Source organism: Salvelinus fontinalis, unplaced genomic scaffold (assembly GCF_029448725.1).
Source record: "Salvelinus fontinalis isolate EN_2023a unplaced genomic scaffold, ASM2944872v1 scaffold_0190, whole genome shotgun sequence".
NCBI classification, from domain to species: domain Eukaryota; kingdom Metazoa; phylum Chordata; class Actinopteri; order Salmoniformes; family Salmonidae; genus Salvelinus; species Salvelinus fontinalis.
The window spans coordinates 193,056-205,723 of record NW_026600399.1 but is presented as its reverse complement, the minus strand read 5'-3'; the positions used below and the strand labels follow the sequence as shown (position 1 = coordinate 205,723).

General features: G+C 42.2%; 1 protein-coding gene across 1 annotated transcript in view; it reads right to left on the bottom strand.

Annotated features, from left to right (window-relative positions):
• LOC129844180 (NACHT, LRR and PYD domains-containing protein 12-like) overlaps positions 1–12,668 on the bottom strand; it is a 48,874-nt gene that overhangs the window by 14,856 nt on the left and 21,350 nt on the right. The gene's annotated exons all lie outside the window — the stretch shown is intronic.

The window sequence follows — 12,668 nt, the reverse complement described above, 5'->3', positions numbered from 1 at the left end:
GGAGTCTTTCTCATGCGCTGCATATGAGAGCATGGCTTAACTTCATGTGGGTACCTGGCCAACATCCGGTGAAATTGCAGAGCGCCAAATTCAAATGAAATTACGATACATATTTAACTTTCATGAAATCACAAGTGTAATACATCAAAATAAAGCTTAACTTGTTGTTAATCCAGCCCCTGTCTCAGATTTCAAAAAGGCTTTACGGCGAAAGAAAACCATGCGATTATCTGAGGACAGCGTTCAGCACACAAAACATTACATACAGTTACCAGCCAAGTAGATTAGTCACGAAAGTCAGAAATAGCAATAAAGTTAATCACTTACCTTTGATGGTCTTCATATGGTTGCACTCACAAGACTCCAAGTTACCCAATAAATGTTTGTTTTGTTCGATAAAGTCCCTCTTTATATCCAAAAACCTCCATTTGTTGGCGCGTTTTGTTCAGGAATCCAATGGCTCAAAGGCAGTCACAAAAGGCAGATGAAAATTCCAAATAGTACCGGTAAAGTTCGTAGAAACATGTCAAACGATGTTTATAATCAATCCTCTGGTTGTTTTTAGCCTAAATAATCAATAATATTTCAACCAGACAATAGCGTCGTCAATATAAAAGAAAAACAAGAAAGGCGCGCTCTCGGTCTTGCGCAGCATACAGCTCTTGGGACATCCCACTATCCACTCACTCAAAGTCATTCTCCCTAATTTTTCAGAACAAAAGCCTGAAACACTGTTTAAAGACTGTTCACAACTAGTGGAAGCCATAGGGAATGAAATCTGGGCCATATCCCTTTAAAATGGTGGATAGGCTTTCATTGGAAAAACAGCCATTTCAAAATAATGGCACTCCCTGGATGAATTTCTCAGGTTTTCACCTGCCATTTCAGTTCTGTTATATTCACAGACATTATTTTAACAGTTTCAGAAACTTTGGAGTGTTTTCTATCCGAATCTACCAATTATAGGCATATCCTAACTTTTGGGCCTGAGTAGCAGGCAGTTTACTTTGGGCACGCTTTTCATCCGGAGGTGAAAATGGTCCCCCCTACCCTAGTGAGGTTTTAAGATACAGCCCGGGCTATGCCAGATCAAACACGCCCTGAGTGGAAGTATGCGGGCGAGATGATTTGAATGGCGTATAGTCCAGACTCCAAAGTGACAATTTTAGCATGTGAACAATATGGTAGCTCAAATGCTACAAAATCGGTTATCATATGTATTTTCCAAATGGATGTGAACTATTTTATGCCTGTGTTAAGCTTTCGATTATCATATATTCCTGGCCATGATGCAACATGATGAAACAGCTGGACAATTACATCGCTGGGCACTTCTATCCTTAAGACAGACCCGGGGTCTAAATGCAAGACGTTTGATCTATCCTGGTAAAGAAAACTTACGGAACCTGGAGGGTGCGCGATATCGTGCAGGGAAGAGACCCTGTCAGGAAGATGGTGAATTAGAAAAGGATGGGTGTCTGGGTTAAACATATAGCCGTCCCCTTTATCTGTAAGAAAGGAATAGTACAATTGTTTAACTAATAATAGCATGTTTAAAAGGTCTTTAGAAAAAAATAAAGGGTTTTAAAATTGTATCTCACCTTTAACGAATGGAATATCCGGCTCTCTCTCTCTCAGTCTGTCTCGGAAAAATGCTGCAGGAAAGACGCGTGTGTGCGTTTCAAAACAATGGGTTTTTCGGGGGGGGTGTCTGCAGTTGTTTTCAAACATTGTTTTTTAATTTTATATGAATACAGTCTTTCCTACAACAGACAGTTATAAATATAAGCATTTAAAAGGTATTAAAGTGTTTTTACTGTGCTGTAATAATATCTATTGTCACGTTCCTGACCTTATTTGCTTTGTTTAGTATGTGTTTTAGTGGTCAGGACGTGAGCTGGGTGGGCATTCTATGTTTTGTGTTTCTATGTTGGGTTAATTGTATTTGCCTGATATGGTTCTCAATCAGGGGCAGGTGTTTTACGTTTCCTCTGATTGAGAACCATATTAAGGTAGGCTGTTCTCACTGTTTGTTTGTGGGTGATTGTCTTCCGTGTCAGTTTATGTACCACACGGGACTGTTTCGTTTTGTCTATGTCTAAACGTTAGTAGCTTGTGTATGCACTTTCGTTTTGTAGCTTCACGGTCGTTTGTTTTGTTAGTTTGTAAAGTGTTTCGTTTCGTGTTCATCTGCTTCTCTCATTAAAAAGAGGATGTATTTATATCACGCTACACCTTGGTCCACTCATTCACCAAAAGACGATCGTGACATCTATATATATTTATCGGATGTATAAATTATTATTTATTTTTTTGTATGTGTATAAAAACATTCTGGCTTGGTTAAAAATGTTTTAACTAATTATGACATGTTTTAAAAGGTCTCTACTAAATATTTATAATTAAATAAAGGGTTTTAAAATTGTGTCTCACCTTTTAACGAAAGGAATCTGTCTTTTCTCTCTCCCAGCGTGTCTCAGAGAAAGGCTTTCAGGAAAGATGTGTGTGTGCGTGTGCGGGCGTGTGTGTGTTTCAAAACAATGTTTTTTTCGGGGTTGTGTGTCTATGTGTGTGTGTCTCTTCAATTGTGCTTGAAACAATATCAGCACTATCGGAGTCACAACTAGTGGTTGTCTCCAAAAACAACAGGTGTTATTTCCTGGGCTGTAGGAAGCAAAAGGCAATCCCAACAACCAGCATAGAAAATGTCTAGACACCCCTAAGGTTTAAAAACAATGTTTTTTTTCTAAACAATATCGGCACTATAGATTAATTTGCAGAGGCTCTCTCCAGAAAAAACGGTCAAACAACAATAAACCAACCCCACAGGTCTGTACATTTGTTCCATACATTTGCGCCGTTAGGACACAGCGGCTCATCTGAAAAGTATTTTCCAGCTTTTCTGCAAGTCTTTACACATGGAGAATTTTGAAGTTGAGGATTTGGAATTAGTATATCAGATTTCTATGTGTGCATGAGGTAGTTTGTGGTAAATGTATGATATTACAAAATTACTGCACCGTTTGTAACACCCTCTCTCTAATATTAAACCGGTGTTATATGTTTTACAAATATTCTTAAAGGGGTGGACATCGATTTTTCAGGTATGTATTTATGTCAATTGTATGTTCTTTTTTTAAAGTTAAAATGTATATATTTCATATAAATATATGTTAATATTATTTAAAAAACAGGATACCCGACAATTATAAATCTGCTACCTGGAATAATTGATTTGGATCATCCAACATTAGATGAGAAACCCAAGGTGCAAACCGAAACCGGTTCTTCTTTACTCAGCCCGTCACCATCACGCTATTTTTGACGTAAGGCCAAAAATAAAAAGCGTAATAATATTTATACATTAAAACAAAAAGTGTGTACCCTATTTTAAAAGCTAATCTTGTGTTTACAGCGGACAACCCCGAACATGATGCATTATTCTGAACGACTTCGGAGGAGCAGATGAAACAGACGGTGTTCTACTCCAAACACCCCAAGAAGCGTAGCTTTAACAAACAGATACACACCCCCGGGAACCTCAAGCCAATCGCTACATAATCTAGCATTTACGTTGCATCACAGTCCTTCAAGACTCCACACTACTTTGGCACAAGTGCATCGCGCCGAATCACCCCGGCCCGAGAAGGGCTACTGGTCTGAAAACGCACAGATTCAAGAACATCAAATCAAATCAAATGTATTTATATAGCCCTTCGTACATCAGCTGATATCTCAAAGTGCTGTACAGAAACCCAGCCTAAAACCCCAAACAGCAAGCAATGCAGGTGTAGAAGCACGTTGGCTAGGAAAAACTCCCTAGAAAGGCCAAAACCTAGGAAGAAACTTAGAGAGGAACCAGGCAATGAGGGGTGGCCAGTCCTCTGGAGGTGGAGATTATAATAGAACATGGCCAAGATGTTCAAATTTTCATAAATGACCAGCATGGTCAAATAATAATAATCACAGTAGTTGTCGAGGGTGCAGCAAGTCAGCACCTCAGGAGTAAATGTCAGCTGGCTTTTCATAGCAGATAATTTGCGCTCTATGGATACGGTATGACCCCATTATACATTTTTTATTAGTTATACATTTTTTTGATGGAATGTGTTATTAAAACAATGTCAAATAATGTTGTTTTTTTCAGACTACAACGATACAAACCCTGCAGAATCTGCAAAGCCAGAGGAAAAAGGGTTAGGACCCGCGGTATCCAGGATTCCTCAGAACAGCACGTGTCAAAAAACTGTTGAGGTTTATTTTACTAGGCAAGTCAGTTAAGAACAAATTATTATTTTCAATGACGGCCTAGGAACAGCGGGTTAACTGCCTGGTTCAGGGGCAGAACGACAGACTTGTACTTTGTCAGCTCGGGGATTCGAACTTGCAACCTTTCGGTTACTAGTCCAAAGCTCTAACAACTAGGCTACCCTGCCCGCCCTGAGTTAATTTAACTATATATATATATTGTTAATATATTAATCTATCTGAAATGTATTTTAACACTTGTATATAATATATATTTTATTTTTAATACCCTATTTTGTATATATTTTTCTTTCAGACTCCTCCCCGGCGTATACCGACATAGAAGGCCCAATATGGCGAGAGGATGTGGTCGAGGAAGAATTCGGCGCACAGGACATACCTAGTAAAACATTGAAACAGGATCATTTCAATGCTTTAAATGACAATTCTGAGGTAGACGATTTGTTGCTGAATGAGGCAGCCAGACAGCTTGATACAGCCAATTCTGAGGTAGAAACAATATTCAATCACGATATTCTAAAACTGGAGGACACCGAATTTTCCGATATGTCTTTATGTCAATTGTATGTATTTTTATGATAAAATGTACATATTATGTATAAATATATTTTAAAAACCTCTACTTCATCACCCTCCCGGATCCGGGATCCTCCTCATCAAAAAAGCTGACTAGCATAGCCTAGCCTAACGGGACAGGGATATCATATAATATAATTTTCATGAAATCACAAGTCCAATACAGCAAATGAAAGATAAACATCTTGTGAATCCAGCCATCATTTCCAATTTTAAATGTTTTACAGCGAAAACACAATATGTATTTCTATTAGCTAACCACAATAGCCAAACACACAACCGGGTATTTTCACCATGTTTCCACCGCATAGGTAGCTTTCACAAAACCGACAAAATAGAGATAAAATTAATCACTAACCTTGAACAACTTCATCAATGACAGTCTTATAACATGTTAAACAATACATTTATGTTTTGTTCGAAAATTTGCATATTTGAGGTATAAATCATAGTTTTACATTGCAGCCACCATAAAAAATAGCACCAAAGCAGCCGGAATAATTACAGAGAGCAACGTGAAATACATAAATACTCATCATAGAACATTTATGAAAAATACATGGTGTACAGCAAATGAAAGATAAACATCTTGTGAATCCAGCCAATATTTCCGATTTTTTAAGTGTTTTACAGCGAAAACACAATATAGAATTATATTAGCTTACCACAATAGCCAAACACACAAAGGCATTTATTCACCGCAAAGGTAGCTTTCGCAAAAATCAGCAATCGATATAAAATTAATCACTAACCTTTGGACAAGTTCATCAGAGGACAGTCTTATAACATCATGTTATACAGTACATTTATGTTTTGTTTGAAAATGTGCATATTTAGAGCTTCAAATCGTGGTTATACGTTGTGAATACGTAGCAACATTTCCCCAGAATGTCCGGAGATATTTTGGACACTCACCTAATCTGACCAAAGAACTCATCATAAACTTTACATAAAAATACTTGTTGTATGGCAAATGAAAGATACACTGGTTCTTAATGTAACCGCTGTGTTCGATTTAAAAAAATAACTTTACCACAACATACAGCTTGGGTTATTGTGAGACAGCGCTCACCAACACGGCGGAGAATAGGCATCAACATATTACACAGAAATACGAAATAACATCATAAATGTTTTCTTACTTTTGCTAAGCTTCCATCAGAATGTTGTACAAGGAGTACTATTTCCAGAATAAATCGTTGTTTGGTTTTAGAATGTCCATTTCTTCTGTCGAATTAGCAACCTTGGCTAGCATTGTGAAGCGAACATTCCCATCCTCTCTTGGCGCAAAGAAGGGAAAATTCCAAAAGTCCCATTAAACTTTGAATAAACTGATATATTGGTATACTGGTATTGAGATAAACTTTTGTTATTGACCAAATACTTATTTTCCACCATAATTTGCAAATAAATTCATAAAAAATCCTACAATGTGATTTTCTGGATTTTTTTTCCTAATTTTGTCTGTCATAGTTGAAGTGTACCTGTGATGAAAATTGCAGGCCTCTCTCATATTTTTAAATGGGAGAACTTGCACAATTGGTGGCTGACTAAATACTTTTTTGCCCCACTGTATGTCAAAATAGCTCCTTTTGTTAGCGCGTTCAGTCCAGTAATCCACATTCATGACGCGCATTCACTAGTTTCAGACGAAATGTCAAAAAGTTCCGTTACAGTCCGTAGAAACATGTCAAACGATGTATAGAATCAATCTTTAGGATGTTTTTAACATTAATGTTCCAACCGGAGAATTCCTTTGTCTGTAGAAAAGCAATGGAATGCGAGGTAACTTTCACATGGACGCGCGTCACGAGCTCAAGGCATTCTGGCAGACCTCTGACTTATTCCCCTTTCATACGGCCCCTCTTCACAGTAGAAGCATTAAACAAGGTTCTAGAGACTGTTGACATCTAGTGGAAGCCTTACGAAGTGCAACATGACCAATATCCCACTGTATCTTCAACAGGGAGTGAGTTGAAAAACGACCAACCTCAGATTTCCCACTTCCTGGTTGGATTTTTTCTCAGGTTTTTGCCTGCCATATGAGTTCTGTTATACTCACAGACACCATTCAAACAGGTTTAGAAACTTCAGAGTGTTTTATATACTAATAATATGCATATGTTAGCAACTGGGACTGAGTAGCAAGCAGTTTACTCTGGGCACCTTATTCATCCAAGCTACTCAATACTACCCCCAGCCATAAGTTAAGATATAATGGCTGCTGTAGAAGGTTTTGATCCCAGGTTGCAACTACCATTTACGGCCTTAATCGCAGGCCCATCCAAAAAACTTGTAAAACTTGTTTTGTAAAAAGTATTTTAGAGAATTCTGAACATGTATTATCTCAGAAACCTGACAATATTGTGTGGTGTTATTCATGTTACCAACATTTGTATGATGAGCTGTTGAAGAAAATAAAAATCAAGTTTGTTGAAGGAATACCCGCATCCCTGTCTGATGATGAAATTTAACCTCCTCATAAAAACAATCTGCTGGTTTTGGACAATATGCCGGTAGACATCCTGAAATTGCACGAGCTTTTACCCAATATACTCATAATCGAAACCTGTCCATGCTTTACTTGGTACAAAATGTGTTTCACCAAGGTAAAAATAGCCGTACCATTAGTTTGAATGCCAATTACATGATTTTGTTCAAAAACCCTAGAGACAAACTACAAATAAACACTCTAGCTCAGCAGATGTACCCTGGAAGGAAATCCTACTTTATGGAGAGCTATGAGGACGCTAACAAAGCGCCATTTTCTTATTTAATCGTGGATTTAAAATAAAATACTTCAGAACACCTGAGGCTCCGAACAGGCTTGTTCCCGTGGGAGTGGCCGGCGGTTTGCATTCCTAAAAAGTAACCGATATGTCTCTGTGTTTAAAAAGAAACCTACCGCTCTTGAGAACCCTAGTTGGTGCTACCCCTAAAGAACGGAAGGCCATCTTGGGTCACTGTTCTTCAGATCTCATATTATCCCTATGTGAGATTGCTTTGAATCTTCTCAAAGGACGCATTCCACTCACCCTGACCCAATTAAAACAATTAAAGAGCCAAAAGACCGCGATCAAACTCTTTGCCAATAAAAGGGCCAGTCTTCAAAAGAAAAGACATAACATACAACAGTCTGGGGGTTTGTATAGCTGGGGGTTTGTATAGCCTTTACTAAGTATAGCTGTGCCCTTCATCACCAGCCTTATTGCTGCCAGACGTGGGGTTTGAACACTGAGTGTGATGGCAAATAAAATGTACTTGGTGCTTCAACAAGAGTTGGATAGACTTAAACAGCAATTACAGGATCCTGAAAATATCATACTGTCACGTTCCTGACCTGTTTTCTGTTGTTTTGTATGTGTGTGACGGTCAGGGCGTGAGTGTTGGGTGGGCAGTCTATGTTTGCTGTTTCTATGTTGGTTTTGGGTTGTCTGGTATGGCTCTTAATTAGAGGCAGGTGTTTTGCGTTTTCCTCTAATTGAGAGTCATATTAAGGTAGGTTGTTCTCACTGTTTGTTGGTGGGTGATTGTCTCCTGTGTCGTCGATGTATGTACCATACGGGACTGTTTGGCTGTTCGTTCGTTTTGATGTAGTCTGTTCCTGTCCGTGAGTTCTACGTTTAGTTAGTTTAATTCATGTTCAGGTTTCGTCTACGTCGTTTTCTTGTTTTGTAATTTTGTAAGTGTTTGTTTTTGTGTTGCCATCGTTTCAAATAAAGAGATGGCTTATTTCCCTAATGCTGCGTATTGGTCCACTGATCCTTCTCTCCTCTCCTCATCTGAGGAAGAGGAGGACAACAGCCCTTACAGAATCACCCACCAACCTAGGACCAAGCGGCAAGGGAATGCTCAACAGAGCAACCAGGACTTCTGGACTTGGGAGGAGATCCTGGACGGTAGAGGACCCTGGGCTCAGCCAGGGGAATATCGCCGTCCCAAGGAGGAGAAGGAGGCAGCCACAGCCCAGGAGCGCTGGTATGAGGAGGCAGCGCGGCGACGCGGTTGGGAGCCCGTGAGTCAGACCCAAAAATTTCTTGGGGGGGGGCACACGAGGAGTGTGGCAAAGCCGGGTAGGATACCTGAGCCAACTCCCCGTGCTTACCGTGGAGGTAGAAGGCGTCGTACAGGTAAGACACCGTGTTATGCGGTAAAGCGCACGGTGTCCCCAGTACGCGTGCTTAGCCCAGTGCGGGCTATACCACCTTGCCGCACTGGGAGGGCTAGGTTGGGCATCGAGCCGGATGTCATGAAGCCGGCCCAACGCATCTGGCCACCAGTGCGTCTCCTCGGGCCGGCGTACATGGCACCAGCCTTACAGGTGGTGTCCCCGGTTCGCCTGCATAGCCCAGTGCGGGCTATTCCACCTCGCCGCACTGGCAGGGCTACGGGGACCATTCAACCTGGTAAGGTTGGGGAGGCTCGGTGCTCAAGAGCACGTGTCCTCCTTCACGGTCCGGTATACCCGGTGCCACCTCCAAGTACCAGTCCACCGGTGGCAGCCCCCCGCACCAGGCTGTCTCTCCGGGTTCTCTCTCCAGCTGTTTCCTCCTCTCCAGCGCAGCCAGTGCCTATACCACGCACCAGGCTGTCTCTCCTTCTCCTCCCTACAGAGCCGTCCTGCCATGACCAGCCAGAGCCGTCCTGCCATGACCAGCCAGAGCCGTCCTGCCATGACCTGCCAGAGCCGTCCTGCCATGACCTGCCAGAGCCGTCCTGCCATGACCTGCCAGAGCCGTCCAGCCAGGACCTGCCAGAGCCGTCCAGCCAGGACCTGCCAGAGCCGTCCAGCCAGGACCTGCCAGAGCCGTCCAGCCAGGACCTGCCAGAGCCGTCCAGCCAGGACCTGCCAGAGCCGTCCAGCCAGGACCTGCCAGAGCCGTCCAGCCAGGACCTGCCAGAGCCCCTCAGCCAGGACCTGCCAGAGCCCCTCAGCCAGGACCTGCCAGAGCCCCTCAGCCAGGACCTGCCAGAGCCCCTCAGCCAGGACCTGCCAGAGCCCCTCAGCCAGGACCTGCCAGAGCCCCTCAGCCAGGACCTGCCAGAGCCCCTCAGCCAGGACCTGCCAGAGCCCCTCAGCCAGGACCTGCCAGAGCATCTCAGCCGGGACCTGCCAGAGTATCTCAGCCGGGACCTGCCCCTTGTCCCGGTGCTGCCCCTTGTCCCGGTGCTGCCCCTTGTCCCGGTGCTGCCCCTTGTCCCGGTGCTGCCCCTTGTCCCGGTGCTGCCCCTTGTCCCGGTGCTGCCCCTTGTCCCGGTGCTGCCCCTTGTCCCGGTGCTGCCCCTTGTCCCGGTGCTGCCCCTTGTCCCGGTGCTGGCCGTTCATTTAGGGGATGTTAGTTTGAGGGTGGTCATTGGGAGGGGAAGACAGAAGCGGGGAGTGACTATGGTGGTGTGGGGACAGCGTCCGGAGCCTGAGCCACCACCGTGGTCAACTGCCCACCCAGACCCTCCCCTGGACTTTGTGCTGGTGCGCCCGGCGTTCGCACCTTGAGGGGGGGGTTCTGTAACGTTCCTGACCTGTTTTCTGTTGTTTTTGTATGTGTATGTTGGTCAGGGCGTGAGTTTTGGGTGGGCAGTCTATGTTTGCTGTTTCTATGTTGGTTTTGGGTTGCCTGGTATGGCTCTTAATTAGAGGCAGGTGTTTTGCGTTTTCCTCTAATTGAGAGTCATATTAAGGTAGGTTGTTCTCACTGTTTGTTTGTGGGTGATTGTCTCCTGTGTCAGTATGTTACGCTACACGGGACTGTTCCGGGTTTTGTTAGTTCGTTCGTTTTATGTAGTCTGTTTTCCTGGTTCATGCGTTCTACACGTTGTATGTAAGTTCCTGTCCAGGTCTGTCTACATTCGTTTATTTGTTTTGTAATTATTCAAGTGTTTGTCGTGTTTTTCCGTTTTGTACATTAAATCAATATGTATTCACAACCCGCTGCATTTTGGTCAAATCCCTGCTACTCCTCTTCGGATGAGGAGAAGGAGGAAGCCCGTTACACATACAAACAGAGGAAAATTATTTGGATACGGGCATGAAGGATATTTTGAACCAAAAAGAATTGAACCCGTATGATAAGGTCCAAAAATACACAAACCTCTTGCAAAGGTATTTGGCCTTGGTAAAACAAGGTGAGACCAACCATTTAACGCTTCCCTACCGGACCCTTTAAAAGATGACGTGCCTAGAGAGAGCCAAGCCCCTGTAATGCCTGGACCGGTGATCTTACCGGTTGAAGATCAAATGCCTGTTGAAGATAACGTTATGCATGACATGTTGACACATGTTCCGGCACGTAACAGGAAAAATGTTATATACATTACTTGGAATGACAAAGGAGAGTTTATCCTTCAGGGCTCTGTTGTCAGAGGTTCACATATGACTTGCTTAAAAGTACCACAGCAGCCCACAAGGTTGCTGATGTCAGAAGACCTCCTGGGTGGCGTCAGTTTCTTAAAACCCTGGCAGTCCTCAACATTCCCCTATCAGGTACCAAACTATAAGCTTCACCACCAGATTGTTGATGATAGAAGACCTCCTGGGTGGAGTCAGTTTCTTAAAGCCCTGCAGTCCTCACCAACAGATTCAAACTTTAAAACAAAAACCTTCAACGAGCTACAGCACTCCGAAAGATGTTCTAACAACCCCTCCCCCCTTTGAAAGGGCTGATAACTCAATCATGGATGAGTCCTCAGGGTGGTTAGACTTTTGAATTACTTTTTTGAATGACTATGATTAAATTTAATAAATTGTATTTGATAAAATTATACAACTTAACATTTGTCACATTCTTGAAACATTTTACTTGATTACAGGGTCTTAAAGGACACATACTTGAACACTTTTGATATTTTCTAACAAAACAATCTACGACGCTATCATTACTTCTTAAATCATCATTATAAAGAGACATAACATCTTCAAAAGAAACTCGACGGGCTCTTTGGCACAGATAGAATACACAGTGTTGACCACATGTAGAATACACAGTGTTGACCACATGTAGAATACACAGTGTTGACAACATGTAGAATACACAGTGTTGACAACATGTAGAATACACAGTGTTGACAACATGTAGAATACACAGTGTTGACAACATGTAGAATACACAGTGTTGACAACATGTAGAATACACAGTGTTGACAACATGTAGAATACACAGTGTTGACAACATGTAGAATACACAGTGTTGACCACATGTAGAATACACAGTGTTGACAACATGTAGAATACACAGTGTTGACAACATGTAGAATACACAGTGTTGATAACATGTAGAATACACAGTGTTGACCACATGTAGAATACACAGTGTTGACAACATGTAGAATACACAGTGTTGACAACATGTAGAATACACAGTGTTGACAACATGTAGAATACACAGTGTTGACCACATGTAGAATGTAGAATTGACATCCGGTTTGGGGCGAGCGGTCGCATTTGCATTCGCTCTGCAGGTAGTATAACTTTTATAACTTTTCATTACATTTCATTATAGTACAACGATTTAATTTGTCCAACCTTAGCAATTTCTTCTTAACTAGCTACATAGCCGTCTGTGTATCAAAGATAACTGCGTAATTATCGTATTTCGTCGTCTCGTTGTCCACTGCTATCTGCCAGCAGCTAGCAAACGTCCACCGTCTACCGAATAGTAGTATAACTTTTCATTACATTTCATTATAGTACAACGGTCTGATTTTCATTTTCATTACAGTACAACGGTTTGATTTGTTTGATCTTAGCTAGCTACATAGCCGTCTTTTATCAAACATAATTGCGTCGTTATTGAGGTTCGCTAGCGAGCTATTTTCGTTCGAAATTA